This window comes from Pinus tabuliformis, chromosome 7, assembly GCF_031772625.1.
Source record: "Pinus tabuliformis cultivar Carrire ecotype Pingquan chromosome 7, CPIR1, whole genome shotgun sequence".
NCBI lineage: Eukaryota > Viridiplantae > Streptophyta > Pinopsida > Pinales > Pinaceae > Pinus > Pinus tabuliformis.
This window is the reverse complement of record NC_142293.1, coordinates 363,607,723-363,617,824: the sequence shown is the minus strand read 5'-3', so window position 1 is coordinate 363,617,824 and position 10,102 is coordinate 363,607,723. Positions and strand designations below refer to the sequence as shown.

General features: G+C 38.9%; 1 pseudogene; it reads left to right on the top strand.

Annotated features, from left to right (window-relative positions):
- The first annotated feature begins 2,125 nt into the window (after positions 1–2,125).
- LOC149247471 (EP1-like glycoprotein 2) lies at positions 2,126–3,039 on the top strand (annotated as a pseudogene).
- Positions 3,040–10,102: the final 7,063 nt, after the last annotated feature.

Sequence of the window (10,102 nt, the reverse complement as noted above, 5' to 3'; positions counted from 1 at the left end):
TACTACTTTTACGATTTCGAAATTGTAGGTTCTTATTTGGTGTTTGACATTTGAAATACTGATCTAAAAATGATTCCCGCTCAAATCAAATAAATGACCAATCTAAAAGACAATAGATTGCATTTGGATGTGCAAAACCTGCAAGATTGATGAGCTTAAAGAATGTGGAACCTATTGCAACATTCAAATACTATTGGGATGCTGAAAATTTCGTGGCCAACAGGCTATGATACGAATATATTGTTCACAAGTTAGCCCAAGAATTCCTTGAATCTCATAACGGGAACCGTATCGGACAATTGCCTGAAACTCACAAACGTAGGCTCCTCTGATAAAGCATATGTATCCTTTAATTTTTTTGCGCTGAAACACACGTTTAGTAAAGGTATTTTGTTGTTGATGATCAGTCCAGACCATTAAAGAAATCGAATATACAGAGAAATGTGTCAAGATTTTGACTGAGGACAGCTCAACATATGTTGCGGAAAGTGCTTAGGGGTTTTTCAAATGAAACTCATTAGTTTTAAACCTGATTTTCCTATATGTATATCTACTTTCTGTATCAAATTTTACATGAAGTCACTCAATCTGCTTTCTGCTTTATTTGGTGAAATTATAACTCTACTCCATAAAAACTTGTAGCTATGGAAGCTACTGGCGATATATAAATTTGATATGGTTATTTACTGCAAAATATTGATGAAATTTCCATCAAAGTTCTGGCCCACTAGACCTGGCACTGAGTTCTTCATTTACAGTCATGAAAAAAGGAGTTATTACAATTTCTGGCAGGTAATTAGTACTTAATGCATTTTTCCACAGAAACTGGTAGACTTGAAATCATTCAGCTGATAAATATGTGATGTACATTTTCCCCTTCTGCAACACAAAGAAGACCCTGGTGGAAACCTTCCAATGGTAACTATTGCGGATGACGAACCCGACGCATAGAATGACATCTTAACAATGATACCAGAGCAGAAATATCTTATTGAAAATTCCTATTGCCGAACGAAATTCTTGCCAATTCCTATTGCCGAACGAAATTCTTGCAGGTTGAAAATATCATACTGAATTTATGTTCCAGAGTACCTTGTGTTTCGTTCTGGAGCAGGAAATTTTTGCCCACTACCCAGATTCGAGAACTCACTTTCGGGTTCCAAGGTAGCGGGAAATCCTTCATTTGGGTCTTGCATACTCCGCCAGAGACTAACAATGAGAGGAGCTCCTCGCAGTCTCTGCTGCTGGAAGTCTTTGAACGTGACAGCTACGAGCGAGGTATGTTGATGAGAGGATGGGCATTGCAGCTGCTCATCTTGTCTCATCCTTCCACGGGCGCTTTCATCCGCCATTGCCCCTGGAATTCCACCATTGCTGCTGGGATTCCATGGTGGAGAGCATGAGCAGAAGACGGGCACTTTCATTAGCCACTTCCGCTGGAATTCCATGGTGGAAAGAGTGAACATAGGGTTTGAACCCTTGACCACCTTGACAGACTTGTCCAAGAGGCCGTGGGAACGAACTTGTCCAAGAGGGCGTGGGAACCCACCACAAGAGCTAACCAGCCTGTTATTGGACATTTAATGCACTTGATAGTGGCTTCACCATACATATATGCCCATGCCATCCATCGTTTCTCCGGCAGCTCGAGGGCCACCTTTTCCGGGAATGGGTGACCGCCTCCGAGCTGGCACCTGCTGTGCTGGCTTATTTTCAAACCAACGAGATCCTCCGCGCCAAACATTCATTTTCTCCATTCGCGCTCCCAGAACAAGTCCTCTGCAACCCTCTTGAGCATTCGTTTCTCCTGCTCACGATGCTGGCTCACCTCGCAGGTCCGCTCACTGTGTTGAATCCCGGCAGGCTGTCCCCCAAGCGTAAAGTAAATTATACTCTGTGAACAATGACATCCACCATTTTTGGCGGGCGCCCCGAAGGCCATGCATACGAATCCCACCCCGGGCTGCTATAGATCGTCTGCATTGGCAGCTCCCCAGCGTCTGGCGGAACAGATACATTCAAGGTCTCCATTTGGGCGCAGGTTCGAGCGATGCTGAAGGTGAGAGAATAGTAGGACCCTTTCTTCACCTCGATTCTTTGGGTCATTCGTGCCTCGTGCAGCGTAATGGAAGCCGGAGGATGCGCTCTGTATGCCAGCTTTCTGGACCCTCTGCCTTACTGGACTCTCAGTGTCTACGACGCTAGTGTAAAAGACATCTATGCCATCACGCACACCTGCAAGAAGCCGGTGAGTAGCATAACGTTCCTGAGCGATCCAGAAGCCTAGAATGGGTTTCGTCAGGAGATGGAGATGAAATTGGCCAACTTCACTGCGGCACCAGAGTTCAGGGCACCGGAACTCTGCAACCTCATTTCTGAAGAAACCACCACGACTCTCTATGGTTTTAACATCCCCAGATTTAACACTACTCTGTCCTTTCTGAGATTGGACTCCGATGGAGATCTGAGAATGTATACTTACTCGCCCGATATCGAATTGAATACCTGGGATATTACATACCAGCGATTTGGCTGTTGGCGAGGAGTGCCTCAGTGTGGTCTTCCGAGGAAATGTGGAGGATTTGGGGTTTGTGAGAAGGGTCAATGCGTGGCCTGCCCTCAAATCGATGGCTTGAAAGGCTGGTCTACTAGCTGCTCGCCCCCTTCCCTTCCAAACTGCAAAGATGCTTCTTCCAATTCTTCTGTCGATTTCTATAAGCTGGTGGGAGCCGAGCATTTCTCCAGCAAATATGTGAATGCAAGCCAAACTGGAAAAACGAGTTTGGAAGAGTGCAGGAGGAGGTGTTTGAACGATTGTACCTGTGCGGCATTCTTCTATTGGGAAGAGTCATCTGCGTGCTTTCACACCCAGACTGTGGGTACTCTCAACCAGCTTGGGAATAGCACGCACCTTGCATTCATTAAGACTGTTAAGAAGGTTTAACTGTCCGTCCCCTTCTTCATTTACTGTATTCTCATGCCATCAGACGACTAATTTTCTGGTCCTTGGTTTTTAATAAAATATAATAAGAGATTATATTGGCAGTCTTCAGATGGCCATGGCCATGTTAGGAAAGGATTATGTAAATCATAAATTGCCAAAAATAATCAAATATAAAAAGTAGTTGATCATCTGCATTTTAGTTATGGAAATTTTTGTTATGACCATTCCTATAATACATTTTAATTATTCAATTGTTTGCTTTAGATTAAAGTAGTAGAGATTAAATCATGGATTGTTTGAATTGGTGATGTGTATATCATCACATTTACTATTTTATTAAATTTTTATAATCAATAAATAAATTAAAATTTTAAAATTGGTATATATATTAGAAACAAATATTTATATTTATAAGTGGTGAATATATAGATGGTTATTTGAAAAGAAGAATAATTTGTAATTTGTTTTAAAGTTGGATGTATATGTTTTATGCTATTTTTATTTTTTGAAACACTATAAAAATATATATTTTGGCATCTATATTTGTATCTTTCATTTTAGCTTACATCAAAAACTTACAAAATATTAACTTTCTATTTCACATGTGTCACACCGTATAGAATTAAATAAGAATTAACACTCTATGGTATTAGATTCCTAGCCATCATTAAACTCGCTAATGCCTAGAGATCTAGGAGGGAGGGACCAGGACCATGCCTCCTTGGAAAGAGCATCAACTTTCATATTTAGTTCTCTAGAAATGTGACAAAAGAAGAGCCATTCAAAAGCTTAAATAGACTCTTGCAAACCTTGAAGTAAAAGGTCAATATGAACGCTCATCACAGAGGCTTTTTTTAAAGCTTAATTGATAACGTCTTAAGTCACCCGTAATGTATATTTTTTTGACACATCTTTTAGCTACAACTCGAAGGAGAGTCCTTAGAGCTATAAATTCTACTATATTATTTGAACCCATGCCTAGAGAATACTTAATGAATAAGCAATGATTTATACTCATATAGAGCACAATGCCCACAACAAATTAAGGGGATGACCTTGTTAGCTAGGCCTGCTGTAAAAACCCCAAGGGATTTCCATGCCCAAATAAGGCATGGCTAGATTCCTTGCGATTTTACTCCTTAAATCCACCCTAGATTCCTCAACTAGTCTTATGATCTTACTAGCTGAAACTTCAGGGGAATGTCAACATCTCTAAAAACACTAGAGTTTCTAGCCCACCAAATACCATAAACAAATATGATAGGAAATGCTTCAAAATATTTTACCGACTAGTCTGCTAGCCAGTACCTCATGCATTCCTCTAACCTCGGGTTTAACTAGGATGACTTCGACTTTAGTTATGCTAACAAAAACCTTAGGATATATTTTGCTTAATGACATAAGATGAAAAGGTGAGGAATGGATTCCTCGTTATTCTTGCATAGTGAACACCTATTAGAGCCAAATCCATCCCCATTTTAAGCCATTCTCCCAAATCAATATCTTATTGGAAAGTGTCATCCATATAATTAATTTACACTTCAAGGGAGCATGAATCTTCCAAAGAATACTTCACCAACATTCCTTTTCGACATTGAATTAAGATTCATAACCACTATGTATCCAAAATTTATTGAATACTCTCCCAAATCTACATTTTGTTGGGAATCACGATTGTCGTTAGACCAAAACCCACAAGTGTTAGTCAACGATCGCATTGCCAGAGAAAAGGATCCACAAGAGGTGGTTAGTCCATGTCATGAAACACACAGGGAGCATTGATTTATCTAATGTCCAACAATCTCCCCCCCAACAAGAGTCAGGTGTCTATCGAACTCATGACCTACGCTCTGATACCACTTGTTGGGAATCACGATTATTGTTAGACCAAAACTCGCAGGTTTTAGTCAACGATCGCATTGCCATAGATAAGGATCCACAAGTGGTGGTTAGTCCTTGTTGCGAAACACATAGGGAGCGTTGGTTTATCCAATTTCCAACACATTTTTCAACTAACAAAGGACATCCTCTTCCTCCTCCTTTGTCTTGATGAAATTCAAAACCAAGATCCCAATGAAGTGAGACCATTACATTGCTTCTTAACCCTCCAATCGTAAGACCATAATGGATTTCTATGTTGGCCTCCCTCTAACTTATGGAGAGTGAGCTTGTGCATGCTTAAGAGTAAAAATACCAAGTGCGTGAAGCACTCAAAGGAGAGAATATGACTTTAAAAAATCCTCACCAACCCCCAACCATGGGTACTCCCCTATTTTTACCTTACTTCCATTTCCTATCCTCCAAACTGTCCAAAAGCCAACACGGAGAAAATCACTCACTAGCACCTTCCAAACAATAGAATCTTTAGGATACTTCATAGGAATTCCATACCAATCTTTTATTTACAAGTGTTGTAAATATTTGAATTTCCTCACCTTACCCCATAAACAATAGCAACGAGTGAGCCTCCAAAGGCTTCTAGCAACCTGAGATTCAGAAAAAAAATCTAAATGCTTTCAATCCCCCATCCTCTTAATTGTTTTGAAGATGCCACATGGCTCCATTTAACGGGAGGAATGTTGCCATAAAGCTTTGACCTAAACCAAAAGAATTGGAAGTCTATCAGCTTTATCTTGGAGCGAATTATTTTTGACATTGTTGTGGTAGAGGTCTAATAGACTTTAATAATTTCCAAAATTGACTTTAATAATATTGACCACCCCCCATGTGAAAGAAGCCTATTGATCTAGAGATAAATGTGAGCTTCCACTTTTTTGAACAACCATAACCAATCAACGAACCTGTAACTATTTGGCTTGAGCAAAAATCCAAGGATTTAAATCTAGAATCAAGTTCTTTTCATGGAAATGGGAGGAGTTCCCATTGAAAATAAAATTTTGACAACCCATGAGAAATAAAACACAATTTCAAATTGTTGATTCCCATTCTCATTACTTTCTAATAAATGTCCAAAAAGGGGTATTAAGGAGTTGAGGTCTTGATGTGAGCCTTGAACAAAATGAAGCACACCATCCATGAATATGAGTTAAGCAATGAATTCTTGAACCTTAACTCCAATAAGAGTTGTTTTGGATCTAGCATCATGAATGAGTTTGTTAAGGATCTCCACAACAATAAGAAAAAGAAAGGGGGATATTGGAAATCCCTACCTAAGCTCCCTAGAACCCTAAAAAAATCTTGAAGGAGACTCGTTGATGAGCATAACAAATGAAACTGATTTGACACACCCCATAATCTGATTAACAATGGATAAATACATTCTCATCTTCAATAGAACCAACCACATGAAGACCTAACTTAGTCTACCATAGGCTTTAAATAGATCGATTTTTAAGATGGTCACCGACTAATTTGACATTTTCATTGAATGAATAAATTCTTGATCAATTAAGACAACATCATTTATTTTCCTATGCTATAGGAAGCCAAATTGTTCTTTTGACAATTAACTCACTCAAAATGGTCATTACTGTCATGGCTATAATCTTGGCCACAATCTTATAAATCACATTGCAGAATGATATTAGATGATAATCATTGAATCAAACACCATATTTTTTTTGGGGAAACTAAGAGCCAAAAAAAATTAAGTTAAAAGACCCCAACACTTCTCCATACCTCTAAGACTCCCTAACCACCTAAAGCAAATCATGTTTTAGAAAATCATACAATATGATAAAGAAATCCACCGTGAACCCAACTGGACCTGGGCTCTTTCCTTTTTGCATGGTGGCAAGGGACACAATAATTTCATACTTGGCCGCCACTTCTTCCAAAGATTGACTAATGTCATCCAGAAAAACAGGGTTAAATTTTGAAATTACTCCGAATATTTCCTAAATGGGACAGCCCATGAACTCCTTGAATAGAAAATGGAAATGATGAACCCCTTCCTTAGTAATATATCTTTATAAGAATGGACCACAAAACCATATGTTCATTTAATATTCCAAATTGAGTTCAATTATTTTATATAATGTGCATGCTGATGAAAAAAAACCTATTTTATCCAAATCACACGGCTCTTGAGTTGTCAAGTTGTTTCTTCCTTTTCTAATAATGAGTATCACTAAGCTTCAAGATCTCATAATTGAAAGAGGTTTGAATCATAAAGAGATTTGCCAACATTGTCTTCATACAATCTTGCAATATAGACTTCAACATCCTTAAACTGACCAAGAGATCTATCATGATAATATTTAACCCACTTCTTGGCGAATTCTTTGATCTTTGCAATATTTTCAACAAATAGATACATAAGGGATGATGGAGAATCCAGAGATAGATTCTCCCAATTATCCTCGACCAACTTCCTATAACATTCTTCTGCAATCCAAGAGTGGTTGTATTTTAGAGGAACGGGATGCTTCTTCCCTCCCAAATTCGGTGAATGATCTAATAATCCTCCCATGGACACCCAAAATTTCATAAGGAATGACCCTTCCAAATAGTGTTCAGACACCAAAAAATGGTCGAGCCATTTTGAAATGGCATCTTCATTGACATGAAAATATCTCCATGTTGGCATCAGCTTCACACGAGCAACTCCCACTAACATGTGCTTCAAAAAACTCACTAACACGTGCTTCACAAAACTCCAAAAAAAACCACTCTGAAGATCATGTATGGGGATTTCTCTCGAAACCTCTCTCAATGATAATGATCAATCTAAATCCTCTCCATATAGAAGGTGAAGAACATCGAAAGATTTGGAGTATGTCAAGCCTTCCCAAAAGGGAACTCTATCCACACACGGACCATATATATTCAGAACCAAGAGCTTAATATCAAGCTCTTTAATTTCTAACTTGTGATATCCATTAGTTAACACTTTCCCTTTTGTAAATAAGGGTAATTATTTTGAAAATGGCTAAGAAAGGGACACAGATTCTAATTGCTTGAGGTAGGAGGTTTCTTGAGAAAATGGTTGTTCTTTAATATCAGTCTTGGTTGGTTGAAATAAATTAAATGTGTTGAATTTGCACTGAATTCAACTAAAAAGGGAAGGATTGGTCCAAGTGTCATTTAGTCCAAATAGTAAGCAAAGAAAAGTACAAAAATTATGAGTAGCATGGGTTGCAATGTTAGAGAATGAATGTTGTGTGACTTGTGGGAAGAAGGAAGGCAATTAATCCATTGGAAGGAGGGGAGGGGGGGTACATCCATTCATCCACAAATACATGCTCCCTCTTAGACTCACATGCACGCAAGTGGGAGGTATTAGAAACAAATGCAGTGTTCATAACTACATGTGTATTAGAACGCAGAGCTGAAAGAGAGACCAAGTGATCCCTAGCATTGAATTCAACTCTAGGAAAAGGAGCACCAACTGAGGAACCTTCTGAGTGAAGCTTGTTGAATGAATTTTTTAAGAGAGTGTGGCTTGCATGTAAGGCTAAAGAAGCCACTGGAAGCTTTTGGTTGATAAACCAGTTATATTTGGGAAGAATCACTCAGGTGCTTGTGAGGGTTGTTGAACCACTAGGAGTTGTTCCTTGGTGAAAACTCCATGTAAATAAAGTTAATAAAGGAAAAATAATAACCATGATTATGAGACACGTATTCCAAGTTGAATGTTGGGAAAAACATCCTAGTGTTGGTGTTCATTTGGTTTATTATGGCTAAGGAAATTGGCAAAGGCATGAGGCATTAACTGGCATTTTATTTATGAAAATAATGGAAAATAGCAAAAAAGGAAGGTGAAGAGTCACAGGTTGCATGAGAGGAGGAAAAAGAAGGAAAATAATGGAAATTGAAGAAATTAAAGGCCTCGGTGTTAAAAAGGCTTATAAGGATCAGTTGGTAACTTTTTGTCAGTTCAATTTTAGAGCTCTCTCTTTATTCTCTCTCTCTCTCATACTCTTGGACACTGAGTTTCTTGGAGAACTTCAGCATTGGATCAAGAAGAGAAAAGAAGGCAAGAGGAAGTAAATATCAAGAAAGGAAGAGAAAGTTCGAGCAGCTACAATGGAATTATTTGCAGGTATCGATTTGCATGTGTGATTTCCTTGATAAATTTAGCATGCATGTATGTTCTTGGTTATCTTGTGGTCATGGGCATGGGTTTTTCTAGGTGTGACAGTGTTTGTCATCCTAGTCTTTCCATTTCCAGATAACCATGGTGTGATGGAGTTCTCATGTTTTGGTTGAGCTGGATTATCAAATGGATTCAAAATTGAGTGAAGTGGATCTCTAAAAAAAGAACACTTCGCCTAGTGATCCTTGAACCAGACTGTGGATTGTGGTAAAGCCTTGGCCTAGTAAACCCTAAACTGGACTGTGGGTTGCCATAAAGTTGGATTTTGTGTTGCCTTGGTGGGCCAAGGAATCCTCGACCGGTGAATGGAGGGATATACGGTAAATCCTAGAGGTGGATGCCCTCGATGAGGACTAGGAATCCTTGGTTGGTGAATGGCAGGATATACGGTAAAGCTTAGAGGCTGGAGTCTTGATTTTGGCCTAGTGATCCCTGAATCGAACTGTGGATTGTGGTGAATCCTAGAGACTAGGAGACACTAAAATTCCTCACAGTGTAGGTGGAGAAATGCGATGGCATCCATGCTTGTTTAGGGCCGAGTGATTTGGTGTGGATTGTGGTAAAGCTTGGTTCTATTGATGAGGGTGAGGTGGTGTAGCCTTGGGAAGCCCTGGTTGAGTTTTGGTTATGAGTCCCACATTCATGCTTGGAATATGGCACGGGGGTGATTGGATGAAAGAATGAAATGGTTCAACCAATCTATGGTTGGGTGGTTCATGGAAGTCCCAAACCTAGTTGGATTTTGTATCCTTATTATTTCTATTGTTTATATCCTGGTTATGAGTATTTTTTATGACAATGATGATGTATGGCTCTCATCATGTTTTGATTTTAAATGAATGAACAATGAATATATGACCTAATAGATTGTAATGCAACTAATGTGATAAGGAATCAATGCTTCTTAGCGATTCTCAGATAAGTATGAGACCCTTATACTTAGATCTGTTGTTATGACCTGTAGAATGCATATTTGTGAGAAGTTTGATGAAATTCTTGTCGAGGATAGTAGGGGTCCAATCATGTATTTGTTCAAGTATTTTCACTTGTATCATTGTTTTGATGTTACTTTTCATTTTTGGAAGTTTCATGGAGTTTTG